Consider the following 21,581-nt stretch of genomic DNA (forward strand, 5'->3'; position numbering starts at 1 on the left):
AATTTTGACTATTTACCGTATGCTGCATTCTCATGAAATAAGATGTTGCAAGATGTTGCACAACAGCGAAAGCATTTATTTACTGCTGTCTTGTTTATAAATATGTGTTTAATTAAAAGATAATCCTGGTTTCCAAAATTCATATTCATTGAGAAACCAAGTTTCTGTTGCCTTTGGAAAAGTAAAAAAATATTTCACAGAAAACTCAAATTTTTTTCATTTTTTAATAAAACAAAGCTTGAAAAAAGTCCCATCCATGATTTTATCTTATTTATCAATAAAATAACTAGAAAAAGTTGGGTTTGGAAAAGACTTGATAAAATCGAGCAAAAACTTGAATCATTCAATTCAATTCCTGAATCTCTCAAATTTTTCCGAAAACCCCACATTTTTTGGATTATCAGATGAAATCCAGCTCAGGTCACAATAACTTCAAATTGTAAAAAGGGACATCTGCCATTGACATCTACATGACCAGGTTTGAGATAGTGGATTTTCGGATTTAGGTATACAATAAATGTTGAAAAATGTTAGTTTCTTTTTTTTTCCTTCAAAAATTTAAATTTTTGCCCAAAAAAAAATCGAGGTTTAGTAAATAACCCCCACAATGAACAGTGTTCCTTCTTTAAAATGTAGGGTTGCGAATATAAAACATATTTATTTTCAACATTTCTAAGGGGAGTAGAGATTCAGTTTCTCCCTTTCTAAGGAAATTCCTAGTTAGAAATATCCCTATCTATGAAGTATGTATATCAGGCTTAAATCCCTTTCCTACAGTGCTACAGAGGGCCCAGAATAAGAGAGTGTAGTGTTTAGTACATGTTCTGCTAGGAGAAGAATTAGCAAAGATCATCCACAAAGTAGTTACACCAAGGTCTGTTTTATTTCAATCATTGTTTTGTTTCCTTTTAACAAAATGTTTGTCCCTTTCTATTCGCTGCCCTGGTGGCTCACATTGTTACAGTGTAAGAGAAGGCAGCTGATTAACAGACCTGTCTTTACTGGGGAACTTTTGTAACATTGGGCCAGATTCAATTCAGTGGGAAAAGGTTATCACACGAAAAGTCATGGACGAAATTCAATTTGAGATGCAATTCAATTCAGAAAAACTTAACTCTTATGATCTTATGGCTTATCAAGTAAAAACTTTATTGAAGTCTATGGGAAAAACTGGAACTGAATTAGGAAAAAAGTTTTTACTCCTAGGATTGAATCAAGTCCATGACTTTTCACATGATAAAATTGAGATAACCTTTTCTCACTGAATTTGCCCAATGTTTAAAAAGCAACAACCAGGAGTTAAGCAAATGCTGTTTTCAATAGCAATTGTTTTTACAAATAACATGAAAATCTATTTAAAAAAATGTAATAAATGTATATTTGAAAGTTGGTTAGAATTGTGTTTTCTTTTATTAGGCACGTTTTTATTTTGGAGTTCACTTGCCCTTTAAAAATATCAATAGCAAAGCATAATTTTCAGTGGGTGGGGCATTGGTTTAAATATTTTAACGAGCTTTCTATCAGTTCAGCTTTTAATGAATGATGTGCAAAAAGGGAGTATACATGAGACATATACAGTACATATATCACAGGTAACCTTAATCTTTCTTTCATTCTGTCGGCTGGCATAGAATAGAGAGAGCTAAAAAAGAAGAGGTGAATTCCATGAACTGATTGTTTTGTTTCTGTATTTAGTTTCTTTGAAATGAGCTTGTGAGCTTATGTAATGCTGCTAAATGCTGTTTCTTTGTACAGCAGATTTGCCTGTAGTTGTAAGCACTGGCTATTGCTGCAGAGACATTGCATCTGTTTTATTCCACCTTGAAAGTCAAATCAGGACAAATGGTTATAGACATGTATTTTGGGAAATGATTGGTAGGCAGTTGGCATTGTAATGTGTGCGTCCACAACTCATATAAAATTGGTTAAGTTCAAGTGTTTACAGTGTGGATATGTGTGCAGTTACTGTATGTGATGTAAACTTGGCCCACAAAGTCTAAAGGTGACCATACACAGAAAGATCAGCTTGTTTGGTGAGGTTGCCAAAAGAGTGGAACTTTTCCTAATATGCCCATCTTGAAGGCCAAATGAGCAGATAGCTAGAATGAGGGCCATCAAGGTGAGGGCCACATTAATGATCCGATGCATATGAAAAATCAAGTCAGATGATTTCCAGCTAGATATTGGTTGGGCAGATCTGTCAGGGAGCCCCATACACAGGCAGATGGGCTGTCAACTTGGCCTGAAGGTACTGAATCAAAAGCTTAAACCTGCCCATGTATGGCCACTTTAATACTGCCAGCCACACAATCAAGCTCACCAGACATTTGCCAGTGTGTGGCCACAACACAGCCCAGGGAACAAGAGGTAACATTCTAAATACAGATGTGAGAGGGCAGAGTCATAGGCATTAGGTGGTTGCTGGGCAAGTAGTGGTAATTGGTCCCGTGTAACTAACCAACTCAGATTCTTGATATAGTTCTATATCTACCTAGGAGCACAGAGAAGACAAAATTAAAGAGCAAGACAATAAAGAGCAAGAATCAAGCTTAGGGAGAGTAATTTTGCTTTATGTGTCTGTCAACTTAAGGGTGCAGGGAAATTAAAAAATCCAAACAAATACAGTGCTTCCTGCATTATGTAATGTCACTATTTTGTATATCTATATTTAAATCCATTATATACAAAAATTATTTTATCCAGATACGCATTCATTTAATGCATTTCAAATATGCAGTGACCATATTGGCATTCAATATATTACTCTGCACTGAGATCTCTATGTTTTTTCATATTGTACTTATCAACTACAGCTTCTGTTATTTTCTCTGTGATGTCCATTTAAATCTCCCCTAAATCAATTTGCTGCTCTTTTGTCACATTTCATATTTACCGCAACTCTGTCTGGTTTCTAAATAAACTGCCAGGGCTTTGATAATGTTTATTTGTCATGAACCCATCAACAAGAAGTACTGCGTTATCATCAGTAAAAAAAAAATTGTTGTTTCGCATCTACAGTTTGAATGGAAATGCAGCTCTGCTTGGTTTCATATCATTATTACTGTCTATTATACTAAATCCAAATTCAAATGGTCAGCATTAGAAAAATGAGACTGAAAGACATATTTGGGGGTTGTGATTTTTGTTGCGGAGCTGAGAAGTAATAGTTTCACATTGGAGGAGGCATATGTATTTAAGGGGATGTCTTAAGATGACTTATCTTTTTTTCGTGTGAATGATAAGTGATATCCCTGCAGTGAGCATCAACCATTTTTTTTTTTGGTGTGATACTACAATTAATGTGGACATGGTTTTGTGGTAATTTGGGTATGGTTTAAAGTGGATGTGGTTTAAAAACAGGGAGTGGTCAACACTGGCTTCCATTATTGGCCCTCCACCATGTAGCCAATGTGTAAAAGAAAACGGATCCGCACACACACCGATTAGTGCAGTCAGGGATTATCCCCTTTTATTCAGCCACCAATATAAAAGGGGATAATCCCCGACTGCACTAATCGGTGTGTGTGCGGATCCGTTTTCTTTTACACATTGGTTGCTAAGGGACCCGGCCGGGTCAACGGAAGGAACGCACCACCAGCTTGCAGGAGTGGTGAACTACAGGTGTGCGGTAGGAGAATTACATTGTAATCAAGTTCCTCCACCATGTAGGCCAGAAAAATTCCAGCCCTCGGTACCACAGAAGTTGGACAGCACTGGGTTAAGTCATAATGATACACTTGATAAAGGGCGGTTAGCGAAACATGTTGTGTGTTTGTGAATAAAGGCACTTTTTGCAGCAGTACTTCTGCGCTTTATTGTATCAATTGTACCTATACATTGAAATTATGGATTGACCGCTTTGGATGGAAGCAAGGTGTTGGGATAAGTGAATTTGAGCCTCAAGGGTAAAGGTACCATTGTATATTGACTGTACCTTAAGTCATAAGGACCACTGGCTCCTATTTATTGTATACTGCATAGTATTGTGGTTCAACAACACCCTGCCTCCACGCTGATGTAAGGGCTCACTCCTGAGTGTAAAGAGTCTCATCCAGGCAGATATATGGTAAAGCTCATAGCTCAGGAGAAAAGGTGCCATGCCATTCTACTATAGCTTTACACCATATTAAAAAATTCCCCAAGTCAACGCTCAAAGCAGTTGCTAACAACATCACCTCTCATCTGACAATTGTAATCCATAACCTTTATAATAGAATAGCCTCCATTAAGGACAAGGCCATTAAGTGACTCACTGCCCAGTGACCAGCCTCTGGAATAACAAGAAAGGATGCATAGAATACAGCTATTTGGCCATATTCAATTCAGTTAATAAAAACACTTGATTTCCTTCTAAATATCCCCAAGCCTGCATTTATGTTCAATAACTAAGAGCATGCAAGGCACATTTTCCATAGCAATTTGTTATTGATATCAACTACTCTGCTTCCTTATAGGTTTATTATGAAGAACCCTAAGGGTAAGGGGACATCTAAGTCTCTCTGCATCTGTTCTAAAAATAATGTATGTATACAGATGCAGCCACTTTGGTTTGTCTGTTTGACACAGAATAACTAAACACAGATATCCCATTTATCTCATTTAACACAGAAAACTGCGTCACAACATCCCATCTAATTAAGGCATTCACCATTGTTCACAATGGTGCTTTGGTATGCTAATGGAAAGGTTAAATGCATTAAATGAGTTAAGATGACTTTAGATAACGCAGTTTCTTCAATTAACCATGAGTCATGACGCATTTATCTCACAAATCCAAGTGGCTTCATCTGTATATATATATATATATATATATATATATATATATATATATATATATATATAAAGAAACCCAGGCAGGTCTCTGCACTCCCTTCGAGGCAATCAGAACCGGGTGCTGCAGCAGCGCTTCACATACATCAAATCCACAGTTGTAAGCAGCGCACACCGGAATTTTAAAAAATATTTGTTTCTTTATTTATCAAAAGATTAAAAACATAGTCGCAAGGATCAACGTTTCGGTCTGGATCTAAGACCGTTATCAAGATATATATCTAGATCCAGACCGAAACGTTGATCCTTGAAACTATGTTTTTAATCTTTTGATAAATAAAGAAACAAATATTTTTTTAAAATTCTGGTGTGCGCTGCTTACAACTGTGGATTTGATATATATATATATATATATATATATATATATATATATATATATATATACGTGTGTGTGTGTACTGTATGTATATAGACATTGAATGCATATACAAGTTAAATGTAGAAAATATCCCTGTACAGAAAAATCTGCTCCTTTTATGGTTCTTTAATAAAAGGCAGGACTATTGTTAAACTAAGATTCTTATATTAGTCATGTTTATTAAATTCTCATTTTACGTGCAGCCATTAAAAAGGCCATGGATCTGATGTTCCAATTGTAAGGCAATCGCCCTATTTAGCCAATAAGGAAAGAGTAGGCATACTGCTGCCACAATGCAACACTCATCGCTAATTAGGAGCCTGTTTAATTCAGTACTTGTTACACAGAGCTAGAGATAGGAGTAATAATTGTTCTATTCACTCTTGAAAGGCAGCACAATGAGATGCAAGCTTTATGTGTGACAAAAATTACCTTATCTTCCTTTTCTCTATAAAACACAGACCTGTGTTTTAAAGGGGGAATTACTGGCAGAAAAAAGATAACTGCTGCCGCTTCTCTTGCTTTAAAGACTGGTGCTGATAGTGCAGTAAAGTTAAAAAAAAAAAGAAAAAGGTGTTTAGAAGAGCTAATTTCCATGCTTCACAGGCACTAACCTTGTCTCGAAAAGGCAAGGTTGATGCCTCCCAAGCCAAATTAAATCTAAGATGTATGTGGTAATCAAAAGGTTAGGATTCCATGAAAATTTCTACTTTTCATGTAATGTGGTTATGGTTTATTAAATATGCAAATACTGCAATGTCAATGCGCTACTGAAATAAGCTCTTTCAAAAAGGATGCTGTAACTCTCTGCACTAGAAACCCTAAAAGTCATGTAACTTTTTACAATGTGAAAAGAAATAATATATTCATAATTCTAAGGAGCTTTTTTTTATTAGCTTATGTTTTTTTAACGGCATTCCCATGCGATTCTATTTTACTCTGATTCCTAAACTCCTTAGACAATATCTATGCCATATGTGTTTTGCATCTCATACTTTATTAGAGCGTTGAAGTGCACTCTCGCAAAAAGATTTAGAATAGGAAGCAATCAGGCTTTTCGATTACACCAGTATGTATTTTGTATAATAGGAGTGTTTTTAATGGTATGAGGTCCTAGCAGTGTAATGCCAGTGAAAATGCCAAAGACAAAAAAGGACTGTAAAAAAGAGTGACAGCATAGAGAAATTACTGGTACATTGCAAAATACATCCTGAAGGACACATAAGAATTACATTATCATGTTTACTTGTCTGTACTCCTAAAAATAGATGGCAGGCCTATGTCACTAAGCATTTTTTTCCCTCAATATGGAAATTCCCTGATAATGTTAATATGGCAAAAAAATCAGCTTTCTGTATAAAATCTAATCATTGTGATTAGCAAGTGTGATCATTATACCTTCACATGTGTAAATTATTCATGATTCAGCTCAGCAGGCTGATCTGTGAGCTATGGCTCTGAAATTATTTCATTTATGGAACAAGTTTGTCAGTTTAATAGTCAGTTTCCTTTTGTTTTCCTAATAACAGTCAGAATTTGTGTGCCTTCCAGCATGAATTTATTTAACTATGTAAAAGTAAAGCATGATAAATCATTTCTAATACAGAAGGTCCCCCCATAATGGTCGAAATGCCATGCCCCTTCAATGACCAAGAGGTTTTCTTGCAGACATGTGGATAAACTAGCAAACAATAACAAAAACTCATCACAAGTCATAAAACAAGGTTGAGCAATTTTTGTATTTTAGTTTAATGTCATCTATTATAACAAAGCTGAATAATGTGTCAATTATATTTTACACTGCTTTAAACTGAGTTTCTTCATGTACCTGACACATGTCAGTATCTGACAGGCATGCATTTAAGATAAAGAATTTTAACCAACTCGTAAAAGCTGAAAAAAATCATCAGATATTTCACCTTATTCATAGAATTTCTACAAATTTAATTTTAGATATCCTTATCCTTACTTTCACTAAAGTTTCCATCAGCGAAACCATGATATATCATTTATGTGAAGGTATGGAGGGGTGTGTGTATGAATGCTGGGTTTTCATTTAGAGGGGTTGAACTTGCTGAACTTTTTCAATTAGATTTAACTATGTAAGCATCTAACTATTTAATTATATAATAATGTAACCATTAATTATATCTGACCTATTATGTGGGAAAGTATACAAATGTAATTTTTCCATGGCAATAGATAGCAGTTATTCTTCTATGGAACACTAAGGGGGTTATCTATCAAAGGTTGATTTTGTGAGGGTTGTGAGGTTTTTTTCTACCTTGAAAAAACTCGCAACTCAATGTTTGCTTATTTATGAAAAAATGTGGTTGAATGCAATCGGGGGGAACCTTTAATATCTCAAATTGATCAAGTTTTAAAGCAAAATCCACCGTAAAAAAACTGAAAATCATGAAGGCAAAAAAAATATTCAAATGTTTCAGGGGACCTCTGTCATTGACTTCTACATGACCTCAACAAGTTTTAGCTGGAGTATTTTCAATTTGGGCTGTTAGCAGCTTTGGGCAAAAAAAAAATGTTTTAGTATTTTTATCCCAAAAATTCTAGTTTTTAGTGAAACTACCCTCAACTCAACTTTTAATAGATAACCCCCTAAGTAAGGAACATGCAAACTATAGCAAGAGTGATCATTGATAACACTGTGATAAAATATTATACTAATGTATATGTAAACAACATTTTATAGGCTCAAAATAATGAGATTGATTCCATTTATATGCACAATATGATGTTGCAAACCATGATTTTTGGTCCCCATGACTGACTACAACTCCAACCTTGAATCCTCATCATGGCTTTTCTTGTGGTTAGAAGCCATTTTGCAGATGGAAGGAGCGGGACAAGCAAGCAGCTGATGACACAGAGCAAACATTTGCCTTCAAAACAAGTCAGAGGGAGTCAAACAGTTTAACGCCAAAAGGACTAATGTTGGATACAGGAGCAACATCATATATAATTACAAAAATTAAAAAGTTTAAAAGATTTGATGAGACATTCATGCCGGAGAACCACTCCATGGAGTTGGAGGACATAAAAAGACTTCTGGTATAGCGCTAAGGAGAGGTGACACAGAAATGGGCCTGAGTGACAGCAAGGGGAACAGAGTAAAGACAATGTTACTAAATGCACTGTATATTCCCACATATTCACAATTTTCTCTGTTGAAGCAGCAACAAGCAACAAGCAACAATGCATCTGTTAAATTTCTGTTAAAAATGCTTCAAATTGGTTTTTGGTGATTGTGAATTGTGATTTTTGGATTTGTCGCCGCAATCGCTTTGTGACTTGGTAGTTTGGAGTAGAAAGACATGCATACTCAATTTGGATACAAGGTAATGTGTACTTTCAAAAAATATATGTTTTTATACTTTTTTGTACCTTTGTCCCTCATAAAATGATGTGATGTAAATGTGTTGATTTTGCAATATCGGAAATAACAGAACTGATAGCTCATAATGGGGTGTCTTAATTTCTGGGCCCCTATACTGTATGCCACATACTTAGGTAAACCTATGCATATCAGGCAAAACAATATTCAGCTGACCCCAGGCATTCATATTTAGGGTTTTTATCTGGTTACCTAATGATCTGTGGGAAATATGATGCTGTAGACTGGAAGCTTTGAGGTAATTTTTCAAAAATTTCACACATTTTTATAAAAAAATTATAACTATATAAAAATTATAACTATAAAGAATTGCAATTAGGTAGTTTAGAGTATATCTATATAAATATAAGTATATATATTTGGTATTGTCATATTCAGGAGACATAGAACTTTCCAAATCTGCTGTGTTTTTGTGCATAAAATAAATTATGTTTTTGATATATGTGTTAATATAATGGGAAACATGATTATTTTTTAATTTTTAGACACCTATTAGACGCCTATATATTTTTACAAAAGTACAATTACACCAAAATTCTAGCATATTTTTAAAGCCTAGGTTGTGCTAAAAAAAAACTAAACTAAAAGACCCCCCAGGAAAGGACCCTAAAGTGAAAGAGTTCAAAATGTTCAAAAAGGGTCTGGCAATAAAAGTACCCCGCACTCCGCAATAAACACTTAAGGTGTTGCATAATTCCTGTGTGCCATTGGAGTTTTTTCATTTGCAATAAAAGTACCAAATCAGCTATCAGTGAAAGGGTTAAAGCCTTACTGTACTCCAACCATTAGGGGCAGATCTATCAAGGGTCAAAGTGAAATCGAGGGAATTTTCGAAGTTAAAAAATTCAAAATTCGAAGTAATTTTTGGACACTTCGACCATCGAATAGGCTACTACGACTTTGACTTCGACCTTCGATTTGAAGTAAAATTGTTTGACTATTTGACCATTCGATAATCGAAGTACTGTCTCTTTAAAAAAAACTTCGACTTCAATTCTTCGTCAACTTAAACCTTTTGAAGTGCTATGTTAGCCTATGGGGACCTTCCAGAGCATATTTTTTTGTATTCAAAGGAAAATCATACGATCGTACGATAAAATCGTTCGAATCGTACTACGATCGAAATACAATCGTTCGATGCAAAAATCCTACGAATTCGACTTTGAATTTCGTAGTATTCAATTCGATGGTCACATTTTGAAGTATTTTCCACTTCGAAATTCGACCCTTGATAAATCTGCCCCTTAGTGTTGTGTGCAATTTTTAGGCAGATATAGATTTGCTGCAAAATTCCACATTTTGGCATTTTGCAAATACTTTTGCAAAATCACTGCAAAAATTCTATGCAAAACTTTCTGCACAAAAAAACAAAGTGACAAATTGTTCATAGACCCCAATGTATTTTGTATGGAGAGAAAGGTGTCATAAAAAACCTCCAATAGACTACAATGTATTCTGTGCTAAAAAGTCAACATGAAAAATAAAGTTGCTGCATTGACTCCAATTTATTTTGCAATGAAGAAATCGCCTCAAGAAAAAATTGACTGTGGCAAAAGGTTATTGACTTTAATGTGTTTCACAAATTTTCACTGTTTTGTTACTTTTTCGAACATTTTGCTGCATTTTTTCAAATTATTCAACAAAGCAAAACAGGACAGATTCGCCCATCAATACTAGCCATCATCCAATCCTTTAATTCCTCTTGTTTCCAGAACCCAACAAGCATTACAGGCGTAGAACCTGAACACTAAATGATTGAACTTTTACAAAATTACTCCTGGGATTCCATGCTGATTTCTATTGGTATTATTTTAGCATACAGAAATAACAAAATATGCAATTTTAGAATAAATATGCTTTACAGTCAAATAACTTAATACACAGAAGAAAAGGAAGGCCATGTGAGATATGTAAACGAAAAGCTCATAAATAGCAGTGGGAAGGTCATTTTGTGAAAAATAAGCAGAAATTTTTGCTGTTGAAATGGTCTCCTGAGTCCTTTATTCCTCTTCTGTTTTTGTATAAATAAAATGACCTAATTACCCAAATGATATAGATTTAGCTTTGCATGCTAATGTTCCATCTTCACAGAGAAGCAGTGTAACAATAATTAGGCAAGCTTCAAATTACTTCTAGATATTTTCATGTGTTTTTGCTGCATCAGTATATGATGCAAAATAAGCTTATAGTTCTAAAAACCAATTCAAAAGGGACGGGTGTTTTGTTTGAACCTGGGGTTTTGTTTTGGAGGCATTGTTTTATAATGTTTGCATAACACACAATAGCTCAATTACAACATGGAAGACAGGGTGCAAAGTGCAAAAAGTGGCAGCAATTCACAATTATTTTGCACTACATGTACACTTCATCTCATGTGTGGTGGGTGGCTTAATATATAAAAATGTAATGCATAAACTCCCAACTGGATGGCACTGCTTTAGCATTTTAAAAAGTTATACCACAACTCCTACTGATACGTACCAAAAATAAAAACATGTGCACACACATTGTAAAAAAAAAATGTGCTTCCAGTATCCAAGAAGTCTTAAAGCTTTAGCCTAAGTATACAGATAACCCATTTTGTCTGAGACAGAACAGGGCTTCTACCCAAGGGCTTCCCCCAGCCCGCTGCCAGCCTCCACCCCTCCACGTGCCACATACCGTTTACTTCCTCCTTCCTGATTAACTTTGGGAAATTAAAATCAACTTTAATCCTAAAGAAAAGTGAAATGAGTGCATTAATATATGTATGTAAACTTTTGAACTAATAACTATGAGTAGACTCTAGTACACCAATCATAGGTAAAGAAACCATGACTATCTCCAAAGAATAGCAGTTGAGAGGAGAGAGTTTGGAAAAGTACCTTGATCTAAGAGCCTTTTCTCAGAGATGACTAGAATAACTAAGCAATAACACAAAAAAACATTCTCTACCCCGTCAAGTGTGTTGGATAGGCAAATCATTTTGGCAAATTGTTTGCCTTTATATACACCAAAATACAAAGACAATGTAAATATGTTTTCCACTTACAGTATATGATGAATTTGACATTACTGAAAATTTTAATTTGGTAATACCTTTTTAGAAATGTAATAGTTCTTTAGAAATGCTGTTATAGCATACTCTGCTTTTGAGGTTTCCATTTCTAGATCTCCCAAATATTGCAAGCCAATTTCATGTATAATCTCCTGAGAATATGTGGCAGAAAAATGTTGGCCCAATGTATAACAGTAGAAACCCACTTGGCTGGTTAAGGCAAGAAAATGGTTAAGTCTGTAATAACTAGTACTTGTAATACATTTCTACATTACACATTGGCACCCTTTTTGCTTTAGGTTAACCCTGCAGACTAACAATCAACAGCAGAGTTTCTCTCAGTGTGGGTCTCCCTCTCCTGCTCTCCCATGTTACCCCATTGCTCAAACCTACTGGGTTTTTTCTTTCCCTCTTTCTATTCTCTCTTCTACTCTTTGCTATTTGTTTTCTTTTTATTTTCTCAGATCTAGATTGGCAATCTGTGAATGAATCTGGCAAATGGCAGATGGGCTGCTGTAAATTGCCATAGAAAGCCACTATTTGATGGGCTGTTTGGGCCTTGTGTACTTTAAATGCCAGAGCCTATTTCCCTCTGCTTTCTCCCTAATACCCATACTTTCCAGTCTGTTACATTACCCCTCTAATTTCTATTAATTTACCCTATTCCCTTTTTCCTTTGTCTCTTGTCGGGTCCCATTATGCTCATCTTTCTACAAACCCCTTATTTTTGCTGTCACCATGTCATGTTTTTGTCACTATTCAATTCCCATTGACAATAAAGCAAAACAATATTCCACAATTGTGGGCATATTAAATGTGACACCAAACACAGTGATAAACATTCCCCATAAAGTGCTTCAAATTCACCCCACACAGAGAAGGAATTTTCAGTGTACATAACTGCTGTTCTGCATTACACGCAAGGATTTTATGAAAATCTGACATAGGGTTTTTTTGTTAAGTACTCATCACAAACTCCAGTTTTTCACAAAATTATGTTCTGCTGTAAGAGTTTAAATTAACAGAATGTCAAATGCAACGCTTATTCTTCTCAACAAAGAAAAGAAAAAAGCAGACCTTCTTGCCTCCTTTCAGTCCATTACATGCACAATTACACTACAGAATTCTCTCTCAGTATGTTATAAAGTTCTTTTTACATTGCTACTTCCTTCCAAATTAACCTCCAATTATCAATTGTCAGTGCTTAACTCCTGAACTTTTATTTCATATCATTTTCACCTTTTTCTTTTACTGACAATCCACAATGAGGCAATAAGTTCTCCAATCTCCAGATACCTAGTTTGTCCGGAGCATTCCATTTGATATTTTTTCTTTATGCGATAAAACCCATTTTTCATCCTTTCATAATACTGAACATGCGTGTCTTTGAAAAGTTTGTAAAAAGATTTTTTTGTATTCTAAAGAAATGATGTACAAATTAAAGTGCAATCATCACCACAAATAAAAATTGTAAAACTGATCATTATATTAACCTTAATAATGCATTCCTTCTGCACTTTATTCATTCTTAATCCTGTGCAAGGTCTTCAGCTTGTAGTGTTGAACCAATTATTTTTCATACTTTGTGGGGCTCTAAAGGCCACAGACAGGGTGATATTTTGGCCGTTATAAATTTGTGCTACTGCGGGTGCCAAACTTTCCGAAAATGCCAGCAGTAAAAGCTAGGTGTTGTAAAGTCACCCAAAGTTTCCTTGTGAGATTTTGCCACAGCCAATTTCAATTATTGCCGGTGGAGAAGCATTTTCGGGGGAAAATTAGGGTCTATTTTCACATCAAGGGACTAATTTAAAACTGAAATTAATATCACTTTTTTATGAAACAAAGTCAGCCAAACTCCCTTCCACAAACTGAGCTCAATTTATCAATAATTTTTCTTTTCTGGAGTAAAATGTTATGACAAAATGAAGGGTCAATTGATATCATACGATTGGGGCTTTGCAAACTCTACTTTATGGAATTTTCACTGTGAAAACTCAAATTTTTCAGAATATCCAGCACAGACATCACTTCATCAGTCATTGAATTCTATGTGACCATGAGATGGTGTATTTTCAGGTTCAGAGTTTTAACAACTTTGGGGTATAATACATTTCTAAAAATTCATGTTTTGTTTCCACAAAAATTTTGAGTTTCCCCTTAAAAACTCAACCAGATAAATTCGAGGTATAATAAATAGGCCCCCAAATATCCCTGTCAGCCATTAGGGGCCCATTTAAGATTGCTTGTGCTTTTATAATGAAGAGAAACTTTGACAGCTTTTAGTTACCTCCCAAATACTGAATAGCACAATTACATGTTTATGCTACTTCCCATGGGCATCACACTGTACAACTCGAGCAGGTTCACAACAAAACATTTCTTATGAAAAGAGGCATTAGAAATTACAGTTTCAAACAACAAAACAACTCATCATGATGCAAATTTTGCTGCAAACCTCCTTTTGTACAAAAGATAATTGCTGAGTTGAATGACTCAATTATCTCGTGTTGATTGTACTGTCAGAGGACTGTGATGTGTTTGTGTATTATTATTATTCAGGAAAAATGTGTATAAGTTGGCCTATCTTTTGTCCCATGTGCGTCCAAAGCTTTTTTCCAGTATAAAAAGAATGAATAATGTATTTTTTTGCAGTCTCAAAGTAATATCTCTGTGTTGTCTTTAGTTGTGTAACAGAGTAAGGTGGTAAGGTAACGTAACAATGGCCATGTTCATCTAATTAGCAAACTGGAGACCACTCAGAGACAAATATTTCAATGTATAAGTACAGAAAATATAGCTGCTCACATGCAAACAGATACACATGAAGCCAAAGTGACCTCAACAGTTCCCCGCCCTGTTTATTATGATAGCATCCATAAGTGACTCCTATCCTTGCATACATTCTACAATATCAGGAGTACAACATATTTATATGATTTATTACATTTCTTTTAACAATTGTAGGTGATGTGAAATCATGAAGCTTTACCTACCTTGCAGAAAGTCCCATATAAGTAACCTATGCCCTGTGGGAGACAGGAACTTCCATTGTCCCAGGAGCATTGAGTTTCTTATCTATGAAAAAGGAGGGAATGCTCAGATCTCCCTTTCTTTGGATGCACCTTATACAAGGCATGAGAGTGCTGGAGGGCCTGAGATGAAAGGCATTTTATTAAGCAACAGTTATAGTTGACTGCTGAAATAGTGTTAAATTTATATAAACGGCATCAGAAAATCCAAGCATGGGCACAGGGTATACTACAGAACAGTTGCAATTTATTAGAATTTCTTCCTTTCTTAGTGACCTTGAGATTATAATTGTGTTGTAATAATGATTAAAATGTTCTGTGAAAGTGACAATTACGTCACTTGTTTTCTGGGACAGATTAACTCCATTATTCAGAATGTAAAACTTTTTTAAAAATGTCATACTAGATATGTCAAACAAAATTGCTATGAAAACTCACAAAACTTTTTTTCAGTGACAGAAAAAATGACACATGATGAGAGTCAGACGGTTCCATTCATTTTCATACAGGCTGAAAATCTCAACTTTTTTAATTAACTTTAAGAAAGATCCCTAAAATAATGTTGCTAGAATTCTCCAGATATAATTCCCACGGATTTCTATAGACTTGGCAGCTTTTATTTGCCAAGTTTTTTCATGCAAATTTTCACCCTTGCCATTTCCCATCTCCATCCTGAGCAGAGCAACATCAGAACACTTTTCTGTTTTCCTTCTGAATATATATTTCTCTTTGACTGTACAGTTACAGGAACTGACCAGGTTGGCAGGTGACATTATTTTGACAGTTAAAAAAAATTAAATAGCAATGTAACAATAAATAATTTGAATATTTAAAATACATTAGAAAAGTACCCTGTTATAACTTATGTTAGAAATTACCACACCCCAGACCATGGCTAAGCCTCCCCAAACCAGCAGGGTAAATGTCCTTAAAACTTGAGGATTTGAAAGACTGATTCACACACATCCATACCGTGCAATAAAAAGCAGTGAGTTTGTTTCACTTGCAGCTCACCGTTACGGAATGCATTTTTGGACATCCTGTAGCGAAATACCTGTCCTGCATGCGATGTCCTATGCCTTTGAAATGGCGCATGGGTTGCTTTTGCCGTCACCCATCTTCCAACACCTCCGTACTCTACCCTCCCTTCTCAGCCGTCAGTCAAACGAACTCTGCCCTCATCCTTCTGCCCTCAGCCTTCCGCCCTCAATCCTCTGCCTTCCGCCCTCAGTCCTCATCCTTTTAGTCCTGAAGTAAGAGGGCGGAAGGCAGAGGAATGTGGGCGGAAGGCAGATGACTGAGGGAGGAGGATGGAGGATTGAGGGCAGAAGACTGAGGTCAGAAGTCTGAGGGCAGAAGGGTGAGGGCGGAGTTCGTATGACTGACGGCTGAGAAGGGAGGGTAGAGAACGGAGGTGTCACTGCAGATTTGGACGATGAGTAACGGCAAAAGCAACTGATGCGCCATTCAGAAGGCATAGGACATCGCATGAAGGACAGGTATTACGCTACAGGATGTCCTAAAATGCGTTCCGTACACCGTAGTCTCACACAGGCTGAGAGATCAGCTGACTGAGGGAGGGGAGGGGGCAGGACCTGCAGAGCTCAGAGCTGATCTCCCTGGAAGAAGCAGTGTATGCTAAATGAAACCTCAGCTTTAGCCAACATGTGCAGCATCTACAGGACTGCAGTGAGTGTAAGAGATCCCAAGTAGTTATATTTATTTATTCCACAAACCAGGCTGCCTCATTGTCATTTATATGTATATTTACAGGGAGGAGGACAGTGAAGTGAAATAAAGTAAGGAAACACTGCTGTGTGTTTTTTATTTAGAGAAACTAGCCTATGTCTGTATCTGTTTCATGTAATGACATGACTTAATATTTTGGGGGAAATATATTTTCTTAGGTGAAAGCTTCCACTAGGTTCACAAAATGTATTTCAGACATAGACTATTCTGCATTTATTTTTCTATGTTTGTCAGGGATGTTATACAGTATACACGGAACTACTACTGCTATTACTGCATTTTATATAAAAGCTGGTATACAAAACATAGAGAGAGAATTCATGGAGGGATACTATTAACCATAGCTTTGGTTTAAAGAATGCCTATAATGTAAAAATGTTTCACCAATCAGAGATACACTCCAGATGGGGCACACAATAATATTTGTTTTAAAGGAGAACTAAAGCTTAACTAAAGAAGTAGGTAGAAATGTTGTACATTATGTTTTGGGCTTCTGTACCAGCCCAAGGCAACCACAGCCCTTTAGCAGTAAAGATCTGTGTCTCCAAAGATGTCCCAGTAGCTCCCCATCTTCTTTGTTCATTCACTGCACATGCTCTGGGCTTAGGGACAGACACACAATATACTGTATATATATATATATGTATATATATATATATATATATATATATATATATATATTGCAATATAAGGCTGATTAGTACATAATTCAGATTATTGGTACAAACCAGCACAATTAGCATCAGAATTTAATCAGCAGTCCTGTAGTACCAGCTAATATAACAGGGCAACGACCCCTAAGCTTAGCTTCTAAACAGCTGCTCAAAGCTTGCTGAGCATGTGCATGTCAATGACACTCTAACAGGGGTTGTTCACCTTCAGGTTAACTTTTAGTATTTTATAAATTGGCAAATTCTAAGCAATTTTTCAATTGGTCTTCATTTCTTCTTTTTAATAGTTTCTGAGTTATTCACCTTCTTCTTCTGGATCTTTCTGGCTTTCAAATGGTGGTTACTGACCCCATCTAAAAAAAAACTTTTTAATACTCATCTTTTTATTCAGGCCTCTTCTATTCATATTCCAGTCTCTTATTCAATTCAGTGCATGATTGCCAAGGTATTTTGGACCATAGCAACCAGATTGCTGGAACTGCAAAATGGAGAGCTGCTGACTTAAAAGCTAAATAACTCAAAACCACAAATAATAAAAAATGAAAATTGATTGCAAATTTTCTCAGAACATTACTCTCTACATCATACTAAAAAAATAATTTAAAGGAGAAGGGCAGTCTTCTTCCACTTGGGGGTGCCAAATTTAAGGCACCTCAAGTGATTGTATTAAAGGACCAGTAACATCAAAAAAAAATTAAAAAAAAATCGTTAGTACACATCAAAAAAAAAAACACCACCACAAATTATAATTTAAAATCACAAATCCTTTATTAAGAAATAACTTACAGAAACTGCACTTCCTGTCCTGTACAGAAACGACGAAAGGGCGACCATCGCTGCTGCTGGGCTCGATTTCTCCTCCCTGGCTACTCTACTGTCAGCTTGTGAAGGAGCAAGATGGATGCCTCATGCCTGCGATGCGATGCAGTGACTGCTCGGGCCCCCTCCTCCTCCTGTACTATAGATGAGAAGCGCCCACCTGGACACTGGAGGAAGCGGTGGTAGTGGAGGCGGTGGAGGGAGCTGTAAATCAATGTTGGCAGCGGCAGCCGCTTCTCATCATCAGTCACTGGCCAGGCCCCCTCCTCCTCCACCACTCCCTGCCCTGGTCGCTCCTGCTCCGTTCCCTGCACATGAGTGATTGTTTCGATAGCGTCTGTATCTGCCTGCATTCCGTTTAGCTAACAGACCTACGTGTGCCTTGTAGCTGTACTGTGCGCTGGATTAGCACTGGGCGCAGGAGCAGAGGAGGTGCAGCGGAGTGGGGAAAAGCAAAGCTGTATCGCATCCAGCTACAAGGCACACGTAGGTCTGTTAGCTAAATGGAATGCAGGCAGAAACAATCACTCATGTGCAGGGAACGGAGCAGGAGCGACCAGGGCAGGGAGCGGTGGAGGAGGAGGGGGCCTGGCCAGTGACTGTTGATGAGAAGCTGCTGCCGCTGCCAACATTGATTTACAGCTCCCTCCACCGCCTCCACTACCACCGCTTCCTCCAGTGTCCAGGTGGGCGCTTCTCATCTATAGTACAGGAGGAGGAGGGGGGCCGAGCAGTCACTGCATCGCATCGCAGGCATGAGGCATCCATCTTGCTCCTTCACAAGCTGTCAGTAGAGTAGCCAGGGAGGAGAAATCGAGCCCAGCAGCATCGATGGTCGCCCTTTCGCCGTTTCTGTACAGGACAGGAAGTGCAGTTTCTGTAAGTTATTTCTTAATAAAGGCTTTGTGATTTTAAATTATAATTTGTGGTGGTGTTTTTTTTTTTTGATGTGTACTAACGATTTTTTCCAAAAAATTTTTTGATGTTACTAGTCCTTTAACTTACCTGAAACCCCGGGCCGGTGCTCCTATCAGCAGAAAACTGCACCGGCCCGGGGTTATACCAGTGAGCACCACAGAGCAATCCTTCAAATTTCCCCAGGCAGACGCATGCACAGTAGAATGAAATAGTCGATTTTTTAGTTAAAGTTCAGCTCTTCACTCAAGAAGTAGACGAAGAGGATTGCTCTGTGGTGCTCACCGGAATAACCCCGGGCCGGTGCAGTTTTCTGCTGATAAGAGCACCGGCCCGGGGTTTCAGTTAAGCTAATACAATCACTTGAGGTGCCTAACATTTGGCACCCCCAAGTGGAAGAAGACTTTCCTTCTCCTGTAAAGGTGAAAAACTTCTTTAAAAAAATCCAAGATAGGGAGTTCCTGTGACAATGTTGAACTCCTGGATCATTACTACTATAGAGATGCTGAACCTTTAGGCTGGTTTAGCATGTAAAATATGGCATTACTAGCCATATTTACCGTTAGGGTTCAGTTCTCTTTTAAGAAAGACTCCAGGGTTCACATTTTTTCCCATTTTGTTGCTTAATGCTGGAAATTACCCTCTTTTTGGCTGCATTTACACTGGAATTGTGGAAACATTCTTCAGTGTCAGTAGAAGACATGTTAACCTGTGCCTGAAATGATATTTTGCACTCTGCATTTAAAATTAGGCCCTTAGGGTAATGTCACACAGAGCGACCTCAATCATTTTGTCACATGAACATTTTGTAGCTCCATGAGAGGGGGCAAAATGTTTAAAAATGCTACAATTTCTTTTGACTGAGAGACTCTTGCAAGTGCACTGTGCTAAAAAGTGTGTATTCCTTTAAAACTGCAGCACTGAGTGTTGTCAAGTGCCTGTTAATTAACAAGTGCTTGCAGTTGATTCCCAATCAAATGAAGGGGATGGCATTTTTTGAGAATTTTTTACCCTCCTACAGAGTTACATTACAATATGCTCAGGAGACAGCATGTGCAAAATCCCTCTGCCATTAGTTTTTTGGTAGACTCTCTTCAGCAATTAGCAAGGTATAATTAACAGTATTACAGAATTTACAGAAAAACTTTTCCTTAGTTCTTGTATTGTCATGGATTATCCAAACAAGATTTTGTCCTGAACCAAAACATTAGGCTATTTTATACTTGATAAGAATTCCACTGAAAATCTAAAATGCATCTAATGTAAAAAGAGAAAGAAAGCTTAAAAATAAAAGAGAATGCGCCACTAGCCACTTACAGAAATAAACCAATTCTGAAAATTTGCCCTTTGTTAACTTGACCTTTAAGGCTGATTGAAAGACTTGATGTTGAAACGCTTGTCAGAACAGTCTGATGGCAGATACAAATAAACACTCAATTTGTCTTCAAAATAATAGTGAAATACTTGAAACAGTTTTGACTTTTTATATTTAAAATAGAGGACATCTGGGTAACTGCTATCATTCATACAAATTTCAGATTACCTATGCCAGATTCACATCTTTGTCCAAAAGATTTGCAACTTTGATTGACTAGAATCTCACTGACCTTTACTGAAATGGGATACTTTTAGTAGCTACCATTCTGTTTGGAAAGGATATAAATCATATTTGTGAGACACACTAAAAAGCCAATGCAAATTCTATAAAAAGCAAACAACTCAGGGACAAATTTAAAAACATGTAAAACAAATTTGACCTGTTTTAATTTTTTCAAAAGCAATCTTTTTTTAACATTTTTTTTTTACAAGGTGACCATTTGTCCCTTTTTCATTTTGCACAGAAGAAAGCTGCCATATATAGGCAACAACTGTCACAATTTTAAAAGCATATTTGTTCATCATTCCACCTTGATCGTGTTTCACCAAACCATTTTACAAGCGCTTAGCCTATAGGAGATATAGGATATAATGGTAATCATTCAAACCTTTGGTATTTTGCTACTAGCAGCAAAATACAAAAAAATTATGATCTTAAAAACCTTTGAATGCAACAAAACATAATTACCTTTTGGGAAAAAAACACAACATTTTAATGGGAAAACAAATCCATACATTCTTTATTGCTCCCCTCAAATGTTTGAGTCATGTATATAACAACATAAATAGAATATCATCAATAGTAATACAGTGATTCCCGTGTAAGACCTTCTTAGAAAGGTTAGGCTAATATCACACATTGGATTTTTTGTGAATGTGATTACACCAATGCATAAACGCATTCAAGCTGATTTCATCAAGGAATTTATATTTAACTATCGAATAGTCCACTACAGTAACTTCTCGTGCCCCATCATGCACCACTAATGATGTGCTCCACGTAACACCTGAGGGACACATTCTCATGAATTAAGTGGTCATTTTTTCCAGATTTCTATTTTTTTTATCATGATAAATCTCAAATAATCATAAATAAAATGTCACTCGAATAGTCATGATCATGTTTTTTTGTGAGGGAGTTGCTGCATTTTACAGAAAATGTGGCGAAAACCCCTATCTTAACTATCAACAAATAACTTCCAATTGTGTTGCAACATGATAGTAAAATTGATTTAACACTGGTATTTTACTTTTCCCATTTCTGAAAAGCCAAGAGGGTGAATGCATATGCCATTCACTTTAGGTCTGAGTAACAGTGTTTACTTCGTGCCCAAGAAAGGTGAGAGTTTATTGATCATTTTCCTTGTATGTTGACCTTCATGGG

The sequence above is a fragment of the Xenopus laevis genome, chromosome 8L (genome assembly GCF_017654675.1).
Source record: "Xenopus laevis strain J_2021 chromosome 8L, Xenopus_laevis_v10.1, whole genome shotgun sequence".
NCBI classification, from domain to species: domain Eukaryota; kingdom Metazoa; phylum Chordata; class Amphibia; order Anura; family Pipidae; genus Xenopus; species Xenopus laevis.